Below are 12,228 nucleotides of genomic sequence, written 5' to 3'. Positions count from 1 at the left end.
GACAACCTCATGAAGCTGTTTGAGAGAATCAAGAGAAACTGTGAAACTGTTATCAAGGCGGCAAAAGGTGACAATTTGAATTGCAGAATGTAATATTCCGAATATTTAGTTTTTTTGTCTTCTACATTATCTCATAAATTTTAAAGTTTTGACATAAAAAATTGGGGGAAAAAACCCAATGTGTAGGTGTTTCCAAACATTTGACTGATGCTTTACAGAAAAAAATCTGACGCGTGAAAACACTAAAGACAGAAGCCGACTTCAGAGCTGTAATTTTGAGGACTTTCTTAAAATGGATGAGGACATTAGAAGGCAAGAAGAAAAGGTGATAAAAACACACTTTTACAGCTTTGCCAACAAAGTCGTCCAAGAAAAACTTGTGAGGAGAACAAAGCAGGCAAGTAAAGATGTGAAACCGCCGAAGTGAGAGTGGAAAAAGATGCAGGAGGAATCCAGAGGTGCTGAAAGAGGAAAAAGCTGAGAAGGAGAGGGGAGGGAAAAGTCAGACAGTATCTAACTGGCTTCCACTGTGAGATGCCAGATTATGATTTTCCAGATGTAAGAGGAAGGGGGGGGGGAAGGAAAAGGAAGGGGCAAAATTCCTGACGTTTATTTTTTACACCTCTTTTTTTTCCTTTACAAGGCTGCTCAAAGAGCGAGTTAAGTGCCATAAAACGCCACAGCGAGGTGAATGCTTTGATGGCCTCTATTAGCCTCAAGGCCCTTATAGAAACAATAGAAAAGATAAAAGCGTGTCGAGCTTGATGACTCTATAAACTCACTGAACTGCTTTCTGTCTCCTCCACCTCTCCCCTCTTCTCACATCTCCCTCCCACATCACTGATCGTTGGCTTTCCAGTGCGCATGAGAAATGATGTTTGTGTGTGTGTCATGTGATTCCTTAGAGCGGCTCTCATTTTTCAATCCCTTGTGTGTGTGTGTGTGTGTGTGTGTGTGTGTGTGTGTGTGTGTGTGTGGAGGCAGAGGAGCAACACTAAGGAGTCCCAGCTGTCTCTTTCCCAGCTGCCCCTGCTTGACTCCCAATAAGAGAAGTGACCACGGTGACCACAGTTTGTGTTAACTTTGTTGTATATTCTTAAACAGGGATTCATTTGTGTGTACGTGCACTTACCATGATGTGTCATGTGTACGTAATGTCAGTGAGACTGCGCAACAGCGTTGTCTTGAAATCCCTGGTCATTACCAGCCAAGTCGAAAGTCTGTAAGCATTTATAAAGTCGTTATAATAAAAGATTGGGTCACACCAAAAACTCTACAGCAGCTCTGGGATTTTCCAGCCCTCCACTCGGCCGGTGCCAAGTCACTGTTTGGACAGAGAAGGCTGGAGATACTGAATGCCTTGTCTAGTGTTACGCAGGGGAATAGCCTAATCCAGACTGGGCCCATTCTTTCCCACGTGAATGGTGTGTGTTTGTGTGTGTGTGTGTGTGTGTGTGTGTGTGTGTGTGTGTGTGTGTGTGTGTGTGTGTGTGTGTGCGGGGTGGTAAGAGAATCAAGAAACAGACAACATCCTCCCGCTGCGCAGATAGAGTCTGACAAAGAATAAAAACCTGGCGAGTGAAGGAAGCCCACTGGCTGGAGGCCAGACACTGGACAATGCTCAGCTTGTTTTGTGAGTCCGAAAACAAATAAGACACAAACGCACACGTAGATGAACACATACTGGAAATCAAACGTGGATTATTTATGACAAAAGGATTGCACGAGTGCAAAACAAATTGTAGCTGTAATCAATCTCTGAGGCAAGATTGAAAAACACAGACATAGATTTGTAAGTGCTGTTTAGGTGTTGATTTTTTTCTGGCTAGAAATTTCTCTAATGTTTTTCTCCTGATGTAACAGGAATCAAAAGAACAACCCTAAATGGTTAGGTTGTGGGGGTTTTTGGACACTTGAAGATTTTTGGTCCCTCTGGCTCGCTTTTTTAGACCATTCAATTTGTAATAATAAAAGTGCCAAATTTCAGCTTTAATTTGTAGGCTTATGCCAATATTAACAGATAACCTTTTACCCACAAAGTGCCCCAATTGCAGCAGTTCAAAAGTAATTGGACACTTAATTACAAAATATTTATTTGGTAGCCTATTTTGTTGTTTTTGCACATACAACATGCACAGCACATTTACCATTAAAATTCATGCACCTACGTGCATCACTGACACTCATTACCACGCCTCATCTTTAAATTTACTTTTGTGAATTTCTTCAATAAACTTTAGTTTGTTGAAGAAAACCGTGGCATGCGTCTCCCACCTTTGTTGTGGCTTTGTTGTTTTTTCATATTTTAGACGACATGCTATAGTTTTACTTTTTTATCATATGATAGACGACATGTTATAGTATGACTTTTTTTATCATATTTTATACGACATGCTATAGTATGACTTTTTGATCATATTTCAGACGACATACTATAGTATGACTTTTTGATCATATTTTAGACGACATGCTATAGTTTTACTTTTTTATCATATGATAGACGACATGTTATAGTATGACTTTTTTATCATATTTTATACGACATGCTATAGTATGACTTTTTTATCATATTTTAGAAGACATGCTATAGTATGACTTTTTGGTCATATTTTGGAAGACATGCTATAGTATGACTTTTTGGTCATATTTTAGAAGACATGCTATAGTATGACTTTTTGGTCATATTTTAGACGACATGCTATAGTATGACTTTTTTATCATATTTTAGACAACATGCTATAGTATGACTTTTTTATCATATTTTATACGACATGCTATAGTATGACTTTTTGGTCATATTTTAGAAGACATGCTATAGTATGACTTTTTGGTCATATTTTGGAAGACATGCTATAGTATGACTTTTTGGTCATATTTTAGAAGACATGCTATAGTATGACTTTTTGGTCATATTTTAGACGACATGCTATAGTATGACTTTTTTATCATATTTTAGACAACATGCTATAGTATGACTTTTTTATCATATTTTATACGACATGCTACAGTATGACTTTTTGGTCATATTTTAGAAGACATGCTATAGTATGACTTTTTGGTCATATTTTGGAAGACATGCTATAGTATGACTTTTTGGTCATATTTTAGACGACATGCTATAGTATGACTTTTTTATCATATTTTAGACAACATGCTATAGTATGACTTTTTTATCATATTTTATACGACATGCTATAGTATGACTTTTTGGTCATATTTTAGAAGACATGCTATAGTATGACTTTTTGGTCATATTTTAGAAGACATGCTATAGTATGACTTTTTGGTCATATTTTGGAAGACATGCTATAGTATGACTTTTTGGTCATATTTTGGAAGACATGCTATAGTATGACTTTTTGGTCATATTTTAGACGACATGCTATAGTATGACTTTTTGATCATATTTTAGACGACATGCTATAGTATGACTTTTTGGTCATATTTTAGAAGACATGCTATAGTATGACTTTTTTATCATATTTCAGACGACATGCTATAGTATGACTTTTTTATCATATTTTAGAAGACATGCTATAGTTTTACTTTTTTATCATATTTTAGACGACATGCTATAGTTTTACTTTTTTATCATATTTTAGACGACATGCTATAGTATGACTTTTTTTCATATTTCAGACGACATGCTGTAGTATGACTTTTTTATCATATTATAGACGACATGCTATAGTATGACTTTTTGATCATATTATAGACGACATGCTATAGTATGACTTTTTTATCATATTATAGACGACATGCTATAGTATGACTTTTTTATCATATTATAGACGACATGCTATAGTATGACTTTTTTATCATATTATAGACGACATGCTATAGTATGACTTTTTTATCATATTTTAGACGACATGCTATAGTATGACTTTTTTATCATATTATAGACGACATGCTATAGTATGACTTTTTTATCATATTATAGACGACATGCTATAGTTTTACTTTTTTATCATATTATAGACGAAATGCTATAGTATGACTTTTTTATCATATTATAGACGACATGCTATAGTTTTACTTTTTGATCATATTTTAGACGACATGCTATAGTATGACTTTTTTATCATATTATAGACGACATGCTATAGTTTTACTTTTTGATCATATTATAGACGACATGCTATAGTATGACTTTTTTATCATATTATAGACGACATGCTATAGTATGACTTTTTTATCATATTATAGACGACATGCTATAGTATGACTTTTTTTATCATATTATAGACGACATGCTATAGTATGACTTTTTTATCATATTTTAGACGACATGCTATAGTATGACTTTTTTATCATATTATAGACGACATGCTATAGTATGACTTTTTTATCATATTATAGACGACATGCTATAGTTTTACTTTTTTATCATATTATAGACGAAATGCTATAGTATGACTTTTTTTCATATTTCAGACGACATGCTATAGTATGACTTTTTTATCATATTATAGACGACATGCTATAGTTTTACTTTTTTATCATATTATAGACGAAATGCTATAGTATGACTTTTTTTATCATATTATAGACGACATGCTATAGTATGACTTTTTTATCATATTATAGACAACATGCTATAGTATGACTTTTTTTCATATTTCAGAAGACATGCTATAGCGTGACTTTTTTTCATATTTTAGACGACATGCTATAGTTTTACTTTTTTTCATATTTCAGACGACATGCTATAGTATGACTTTTTTATCATATTTCAGAAGACATGCTATAGTATGACTTTTTTTCATATTTCAGACGACATGCTATAGTATGACTTTTTTATCATATTATAGACGACATGCTATAGTTTTACCTTTTTTATCATATTATAGACGAAATGCTATAGTATGACTTTTTTTATCATATTATAGACGACATGCTATAGTATGACTTTTTTATCATATTATAGACAACATGCTATAGTATGACTTTTTTTCATATTTCAGAAGACATGCTATAGCGTGACTTTTTTTCATATTTTAGACGACATGCTATAGTTTTACTTTTTTTCATATTTCAGACGACATGCTATAGTATGACTTTTTTATCATATTTCAGAAGACATGCTATAGTGTGACTTTTTGGTCATATTTTAGACGACATGCTATAGTATGACTTTTTTTATCATATTTCAGAAGACATGCTATAGTGTGACTTTTTGGTCATATTTTAGACGACATGCTATAGTATGACTTTTTTTCATATTTCAGAAGACATGCTATAGTGTGACTTTTTGGTCATATTTTAGACGACATGCTATAGTATGACTTTTTGATCATATTATAGACGACATGCTATAGTTTTACTTTTTGATCATATTTTAGACGACATGCTATAGTATGACTTTTTTATCATATTATAGACAACATGCTATAGTATGACTTTTTTTCATATTTCAGACGACATGCTATAGTATGACTTTTTTTCATATTTCAGAAGACATGCTATAGCGTGACTTTTTTTCATATTTTAGACGACATGCTATAGTTTTACTTTTTTTCATATTTCAGACGACATGCTATAGTATGACTTTTTGATCATATTTTAGACGACATGCCATAGTATGACTTTTTGATCATATTTTAGACGACATGCTATAGTATGACTTTTTGATCATATTTTAGACGACATGCTATAGCATGACTTTTTGATCATATTTTAGATGACATACTATAGTATGACTTTTTGATCATATTTCAGACGACATGCTATAGTATGACTTTTTGATCATATTTTAGACGACATGCTATAGTATGACTTTTTGATCATATTTCAGATGACATGCTATAGTTTTACTTTTTTATCATATTTTAGACGACATGCTATAGTTTTACTTTTTTATCATATCATAGACGACATGCTATAGTATGACTTTTTTATCATATTATAGACGACATGTTATAGTTTTACTTTTTTATCATATTATAGACGACATGCTATAGTTTTACTTTTTTATAATATTATAGACGACATGCTATAGTATGACTTTTTTTATCATATTATAGACAACATGCTATAGTATGACTTTTTTTCATATTTCAGACGACATGCTATAGTTTTAATTTTTTATCATATTTTAGACGACATGCTATAGTTTTACTTTTTTTATCATATTATAGACGACATGCTATAGTATGACTTTTTTATCATATTATAGACAACATGCTATAGTATGACTTTTTTATCATATTATAGACAACATGCTATAGTATGACTTTTTTTCATATTTCAGACGACATGCTATAGTTTTACTTTTTTATCATATTTTAGACGACATGCTATAGTTTTACTTTTTTTATCATATTATAGACGACATGCTATAGTATGACTTTTTTTATCATATTATAGACGACATGCTATAGTTTTACTTTTTTATCATATTATAGACGACATGCTATAGTTTTACTTTTTTATCATATTATAGACGACATGCTATAGTATGACTTTTTTTATTATATTATAGACAACATGCTATAGTATGACTTTTTTTCATATTTCAGATGACATGCTATAGTTTTACTTTTTTATCATATTTTAGACGACATGCTATAGTATGACTTTTTTATCATATTATAGACGACATGCTATAGTATGACTTTTTTATCATATTATAGATAACATGCTATAGTATGACTTTTTTATCATATTATAGACAACATGCTATAGTTTTACTTTTTTATCATATGATAGACGACATGTTATAGTATGACTTTTTTTTATCATATTATAGACGACATGCTATAGTATGACTTTTTTTCATATTTCAGACGACATGCTATAGTATGACTTTTTTTTATCATATTATAGACGACATGCTATAGTATGACTTTTTTTCATATTTTAGACGACATGCTATAGTTTTACTTTTTTATCATATGATAGACGACATGTTATAGTGTGACTTTTTTTATCATATTTTATACGACATGCTATAGTATGACTTTTTGATCATATTTCAGACGACATGCTATAGTATGACTTTTTGATCATATTTTAGACGACATGCTATAGTATGACTTTTTGATCATATTTTAGACGACATGCTATAGTTTTACTTTTTTATCATATGATAGACGACATGTTATAGTATGACTTTTTTATCATATTTTATACGACATGCTATAGTATGACTTTTTTATCATATTTTAGAAGACATGCTATAGTATGACTTTTTGGTCATATTTTGGAAGACATGCTATAGTATGACTTTTTGGTCATATTTTAGAAGACATGCTATAGTATGACTTTTTGGTCATATTTTAGACGACATGCTATAGTATGACTTTTTTATCATATTTTAGACAACATGCTATAGTATGACTTTTTTTATCATATTTTATACGACATGCTACAGTATGACTTTTTGGTCATATTTTAGAAGACATGCTATAGTATGACTTTTTGGTCATATTTTGGAAGACATGCTATAGTATGACTTTTTGGTCATATTTTAGAAGACATGCTATAGTATGACTTTTTGGTCATATTTTAGACGACATGCTATAGTATGACTTTTTGGTCATATTTTAGACGACATGCTATAGTATGACTTTTTTATCATATTTTAGACAACATGCTATAGTATGACTTTTTTATCATATTTTATACGACATGCTATAGTATGACTTTTTGGTCATATTTTAGAAGACATGCTATAGTATGACTTTTTGGTCATATTTTGGAAGACATGCTATAGTATGACTTTTTGGTCATATTTTGGAAGACATGCTATAGTATGACTTTTTGGTCATATTTTAGAAGACATGCTATAGTATGACTTTTTGGTCATATTTTGGAAGACATGCTATAGTATGACTTTTTGGTCATATTTTAGACGACATGCTATAGTATGACTTTTTGATCATATTTTAGACGACATGCTATAGTATGACTTTTTGGTCATATTTTAGAAGACATGCTATAGTATGACTTTTTGATCATATTTTAGACGACATGCTATAGTTTTACTTTTTTATCATATTTCAGACGACATGCTATAGTATGACTTTTTTATCATATTTTAGAAGACATGCTATAGTTTTACTTTTTTATCATATTTTAGACGACATGCTATAGTTTTACTTTTTTATCATATTTTAGACGACATGCTATAGTATGACTTTTTTTCATATTTCAGACGACATGCTGTAGTATGACTTTTTTATCATATTATAGACGACATGCTATAGTATGACTTTTTGATCATATTATAGACGACATGCTATAGTATGACTTTTTTATCATATTATAGACGACATGCTATAGTATGACTTTTTTATCATAGTTTAGACGACATGCTATAGAATGACTTTTTTATCATATTATTGACGACATGCTATAGTATGACTTTTTTATCATATTATAGACGACATGCTATAGTTTTACTTTTTTATCATATTATAGACGAAATGCTATAGTATGACTTTTTTATCATATTATAGACGACATGCTATAGTTTTACTTTTTGATCATATTTTAGACGACATGCTATAGTATGACTTTTTTTCATATTTCAGACGACATGCTATAGTATGACTTTTTTATCATATTATAGACGACATGCTATAGTTTTACTTTTTTATCATATTATAGACGAAATGCTATAGCGTGACTTTTTTTCATATTTTAGACGACATGCTATAGTTTTACTTTTTTTCATATTTCAGACGACATGCTATAGTATGACTTTTTGGTCATATTTTAGACGACATGCTATAGTATGACTTTTTGATCATATTATAGACGACATGCTATAGTTTTACTTTTTGATCATATTTTAGACGACATGTTATAGTATGACTTTTTTATCATATTATAGACAACATGCTATAGTATGACTTTTTTTCATATTTCAGACGACATGCTATAGTATGACTTTTTTTCATATTTCAGAAGACATGCTATAGCGTGACTTTTTTTTCATATTTTAGACGACATGCTATAGTTTTACTTTTTTTCATATTTCAGACGACATGCTATAGTATGACTTTTTGATCATATTTTAGACGACATGCCATAGTATGACTTTTTGATCATATTTTAGACGACATGCTATAGTATGACTTTTTGATCATATTTCAGACGACATGCTATAGCATGACTTTTTGATCATATTTTAGATGACATACTATAGTATGACTTTTTGATCATATTTCAGACGACATGCTATAGTATGACTTTTTGATCATATTTTAGACGACATGCTATAGTATGACTTTTTGATCATATTTCAGATGACATGCTATAGTTTTACTTTTTTATCATATTTTAGACGACATGCTATAGTATGACTTTTTTATCATATTATAGACGACATGTTATAGTATGACTTTTTTATCATATTATAGACGACATGCTATAGTTTTACTTTTTTATCATATTATAGACGACATGCTATAGTTTTACTTTTTTATCATATTATAGACGACATGCTATAGTTTTACTTTTTTATCATATTATAGACGACATGCTATAGTATGACTTTTTTTATCATATTATAGACAACATGCTATAGTATGACTTTTTTTCATATTTCAGACGACATGCTATAGTTTTAATTTTTTATCATATTTTAGACGACATGCTATAGTTTTACTTTTTTATCATATTATAGACGACATGCTATAGTATGACTTTTTTTTATCATATTATAGACGACATGCTATAGTATGACTTTTTTATCATATTATAGACAACATGCTATAGTATGACTTTTTTTCATATTTCAGACGACATGCTATAGTTTTACTTTTTTATCATATTTTAGACGACATGCTATAGTTTTACTTTTTTTATCATATTATAGACGACATGCTATAGTATGACTTTTTTTTTATCATATTATAGACGACATGCTATAGTTTTACTTTTTTATCATATTATAGACGACATGCTATAGTTTTACTTTTTTATCATATTATAGACGACATGCTATAGTATGACTTTTTTTATTATATTATAGACAACATGCTATAGTATGACTTTTTTTCATATTTCAGATGACATGCTATAGTTTTACTTTTTTATCATATTTTAGACGACATGCTATAGTATGACTTTTTTATCATATTATAGACGACATGCTATAGTATGACTTTTTTATCATATTATAGAGAACATGCTATAGTATGACTTTTTTATCATATTATAGACAACATGCTATAGTATGACTTTTTTTCATATTTCAGACGACATGCTATAGTATGACTTTTTTTTATCATATTATAGACGACATGCTATAGTATGACTTTTTTTCATATTTTAGATGACATGCTATAGTATGACTTTTTGATCATATTTTAGACAACATGCTATAGTTTTACTTTTTTATCATATTATAGACGACATGCTATAGTATGACTTTTTTATCATATTTTAGAAGACATGCTATAGTTTTACTTTTTTATCATATTTTAGACGACATGCTATAGTTTTACTTTTTTATCATATTTTAGACGACATGCTATAGTATGACTTTTTTTCATATTTCAGACGACATGCTGTAGTATGACTTTTTTATCATATTATAGACGACATGCTATAGTATGACTTTTTTATCATATTTTAGACGACATGCTATAGTATGACTTTTTTATCATATTATAGACGACATGCTATAGTATGACTTTTTTATCATATTATAGACGACATGCTATAGTTTTACTTTTTTATCATATTATAGACGAAATGCTATAGTATGACTTTTTTATCATATTATAGACGACATGCTATAGTTTTACTTTTTGATCATATTTTAGACGACATGCTATAGTATGACTTTTTTTCATATTTCAGACGACATGCTATAGTATGACTTTTTTATCATATTATAGACGACATGCTATAGTTTTACTTTTTTATCATATTATAGACGAAATGCTATAGTATGACTTTTTTTATCATATTATAGACGACATGCTATAGTATGACTTTTTTATCATATTATAGACAACATGCTATAGTATGACTTTTTTTCATATTTCAGACGACATGCTATAGTATGACTTTTTTTTATCATATTATAGACAACATGCTATAGTATGACTTTTTTTCATATTTCAGAAGACATGCTATAGCGTGACTTTTTTTCATATTTTAGACGACATGCTATAGTTTTACTTTTTTTCATATTTCAGACGACATGCTATAGTATGACTTTTTGGTCATATTTTAGACGACATGCTATAGTATGACTTTTTGATCATATTATAGACGACATGCTATAGTTTTACTTTTTGATCATATTTTAGACGACATGCTATAGTATGACTTTTTTATCATATTATAGACAACATGCTATAGTATGACTTTTTTTCATATTTCAGACGACATGCTATAGTATGACTTTTTTTCATATTTCAGAAGACATGCTATAGCGTGACTTTTTTTCATATTTTAGACGACATGCTATAGTTTTACTTTTTTTCATATTTCAGACGACATGCTATAGTATGACTTTTTGATCATATTTTAGACGACATGCCATAGTATGACTTTTTGATCATATTTTAGACGACATGCTATAGTATGACTTTTTGATCATATTTTAGACGACATGCTATAGCATGACTTTTTGATCATATTTTAGATGACATACTATAGTATGACTTTTTGATCATATTTCAGACGACATGCTATAGTATGACTTTTTGATCATATTTTAGACGACATGCTATAGTATGACTTTTTGATCATATTTCAGATGACATGCTATAGTTTTACTTTTTTATCATATTTTAGACGACATGCTATAGTTTTACTTTTTTATCATATCATAGACGACATGCTATAGTATGACTTTTTTATCATATTATAGACGACATGTTATAGTATGACTTTTTTATCATATTATAGACGACATGCTATAGTTTTACTTTTTTATCATATTATAGACGACATGCTATAGTATGACTTTTTTATCATATTATAGACAACATGCTATAGTATGACTTTTTTTCATATTTCAGACGACATGCTATAGTTTTAATTTTTTATCATATTTTAGACGACATGCTATAGTTTTACTTTTTTTCATATTTCAGACGACATGCTATAGTATGACTTTTTTTCATATTTCAGAAGACATGCTATAGCGTGACTTTTTTTCATATTTTAGACGACATGCTATAGTTTTACTTTTTTTCATATTTCAGACGACATGCTATAGTATGACTTTTTGGTCATATTTTAGACGACATGCTATAGTAT

The sequence above is a fragment of the Embiotoca jacksoni genome, unplaced genomic scaffold, assembly GCF_022577435.1.
Source record: "Embiotoca jacksoni isolate LCO1_2020_lvr unplaced genomic scaffold, fEmbJac1.0.p SCAF_53, whole genome shotgun sequence".
Lineage (NCBI taxonomy): Eukaryota > Metazoa > Chordata > Actinopteri > Embiotocidae > Embiotoca > Embiotoca jacksoni.
This window is presented reverse-complemented; position numbering follows the sequence as displayed.